This window comes from Manis pentadactyla, chromosome 12 (genome assembly GCF_030020395.1).
Source record: "Manis pentadactyla isolate mManPen7 chromosome 12, mManPen7.hap1, whole genome shotgun sequence".
NCBI lineage: Eukaryota > Metazoa > Chordata > Mammalia > Pholidota > Manidae > Manis > Manis pentadactyla.
Window position 1 is genome coordinate 24,256,223 of NC_080030.1, and position 3,143 is coordinate 24,259,365.

The window sequence follows — 3,143 nt, forward strand, 5'->3', positions numbered from 1 at the left end:
CTTCAGATAAAACAATATATATGATAAAATCTAGATTATCAGAAAGTACAGTTATGTAATATAGAAAGAATGATGGACCAAAATGAGAAAACTCTGACCTGAAATTTTTCTCCACTATAAATATATAAATAACCAGGTTTCCAAGAGCAATATTTTCCATAGGAGTGGTATAACTCATGACTATCTTTTATTTTAAAAATTGCTAGGTATCACATTTTTATTTGAGAATAAATTGTTAGGAAACATGTAGTCACTTGATGAATGGGAATTCCTAGATTTTTCAAATGCAAGATTGAGAATAACTTGGGAGAGGAGAAAAATGATAAATGGTAAACTCTTACAATTGTAATTTTTAGCTGAGGCCATCAACCCAGAAATCATATGCTTTTCTCTAGCCCCAGGAGAAATGACCTTTTATAGCTACCATAAAAAGAAATCTTTCAGACCCTTCTTTAGGGATTCATTTCTCAAATTTAGATGAAGGGGTTCAGCATGGGTGTGACCATGGTGTACATCACTGAGGCTGTCACACTTGAGTGTGAGCTGTGGGCACGGTAGAGCTGAAGTACACACCTAGGCTCATACAATAAAGTAAAGACACAACAGTGAGGTGAGATGCACAGATGGAAAATGATTTATACTTCTCTTGGACTGATGATATTCTACATATGGAGGAAGTGATTTCACAGCATGACTAAAGGATACAGGCAAGGGGATGACCAGCCAGCAGTGGAACAGCAAAATACATCACTGTGCCAAGGATAAAGGTGTCAGAACAGGCAAGTTGGACCATCCGATTAAGTTCACAGAAATAATGGGGAATTTCTGTTTGTGTAGAAGGACAGCTGCAACACTATTAAGGTTTGTAGGAAGGAATGCAGAATACTGATGGTCCAGGACACAAGTACCAACAGCCCACAGAGCCAGGGGTTCATGGTGACTGTGTAGTGTAGGGGATGGCAGGTGGCCACCTGCCTATCATAGGCCATTACAGTCAGAATGAAGTCATCCAACCCTACAAAGAGTAGGAAAAAATACAACTGGCTGATGCAGCCTGCATATGTTATGACTTTGCTTTGGGTCTGGATGTTCAACAGCATCTTGGAGATGGTGATGGAGGTGTAGCAGATGTCCACAAAGGACAGGTTGGAGAGGAGGAAGTACATGGGTGTGTGCAGGTGGGGGTCTGAGCTGACAGCCAGGATGATAAGCAGGTTTCCACACACCATGACCAGGTACATAGAGAGGAAAAGCCCAAATAGGAGGGGCTTCAGTTTTATTTCCTCTGAAAGGCCAAGAAGAAATTCTGAAACTCCTGTAATGTTTCCTGGTTTTATGTTGTGAAGCTGAGTATAAGGAAGGAAAAATAACATGATTGATTTTTATACCTATTGGTATTACTAAGATCATTGAAATGCTAAATTATATTTTGCACTCAGGAAATAATTTTCAAAGTTTTGTCTATGGATCTGGTTTCCTTGTCATATTCCCTCTTTGCTATATCTGATTAGGTAATACTCCCATTTTCAGATTTTTCCCAGAAGTGTCTTGTCCTCAGTAACTGAGCAATTGTATGATTCATGTCTAGGTAATATACTGAGTCCCAACAATGTTCCAAGTCTTGTGTGGGCAACCAGTACAAGGGGTTGAACATAAAAATTTCCTAAAATATTTAAAGGCCATATATGGGAAGTCCACAATTAACATTATACTAAGTTGTAAAAAGGTGAAAGTTTTACCTCTCTGAGCAGGAGCAAGGCAAAGGTGCTCACGCTCTCCACTGCCATTCCACATGGTACTGGGAATCCTACCCAGAGCAATCAGTCAAGAAAGAGAAATAAAAGACATCTGATTTGGTAAGAAAAAAGTCAAATTCTTTCTATTTGTAGTTGATATGATACTATATGCAGAAAATTGTAAAGGTTTTACCAAAGAATATTTTATCTAATCAATGAAATAAAAATAAAAAATTTAAAAATTGGGATAGAAAATTAAAATACAGAAATTGATAGCATTTGTATATAAAGACAATAAATGATGTGAAGGAAAGAAAGAAAAAGAAAAATATGAAATTTACAGTAGCATGAAAAAAATTAGGAATTAATTTAATGAAGGAGGAGAAAGATCTCTACACTGAAAACTATTAGACACTGATGAGAATATTTGAGGAAGACATGAATAATTGGAAAGGTATCCCATATTAATGAAGTGGAAGAATTAATAGTATTAAAATGTACGTACAACTCAAAGCAATGTACATTTTTAATACAATCCCTATCTTGATCCCAAATGCCATTTTTCACAGAAATACAAAAAAGAATGCTAAAATTCATGTGGAACTGTTAGGCAGTAAAATAGATATAAGCAGGGTAGAAAGAGAGTAAGGCCAGTAAAGCCCACTAGAATGGACTCAGAGAGTTAGCCAGTTAGTCTATTAAAACTCAGAAAGCCAGGTGCAACTAGGCCTAAAGTTTGAATACTCCACAAATAAAAAATGTATCTCAGCATAGCCTATTCTTTCATTGTGTCAAATAGCACACACCATTGTGAGATTTACTTTAGCCTGCTCAAAGGCCAAGCTTGTTCAGGAAGCCTTCTATCTTAGGGCTAAAGCATTTCAATCAAATGGGTGTTGACTCAGCCCACATTGGATGCAGGGCAGGCAGTCTTGATAGATATGCCTCCAGACAAAAACTGATGTCCTGGAAAAATCAAAGCAGAAATTTTCTTGTGTTAAGTTAAAAGAAGAAACAATGCCTTATCAAAGCTGAACATTCTGGAACCATTTGCCAGGTCCACTCCTGGCACTTTGTCACTTTCCTGAAATTCCTCAACCACCTATAAAACCCCAGATGCTAAACCCTTTTGGTGCTCCTCTCTCTGAGGTTGCCTGCACTTTCTTTCTCTTTAAGTACCTAACTTTAAATAAGACTTTTACTCTGCTTCACTACTGTGTCTCTGCCCTTCAGTTCTTCATTGTAGTGGGGACAAGAACTGAGGAAAATACCCAATGCCCCACCTAGTAGAACTGAGCAAGACCATAAACATCCAAGGCTATTCTGAGAAAGAACAAAGCTGGGGGCATCATACTCCCTGATTTCAAAATATATTACAAAGGTAAATTCAAAAGAGTGATCAAAATA

At 37.5% G+C, this 3,143-nt stretch overlaps 1 pseudogene; it reads right to left on the minus strand.

Annotated features, from left to right (window-relative positions):
* Window positions 1-473: 473 nt before the first annotated feature.
* LOC118920062 (olfactory receptor 7A17-like) lies at window positions 474-1,373 on the minus strand (annotated as a pseudogene).
* Between the last annotated feature and the right edge of the window lie 1,770 nt (window positions 1,374-3,143).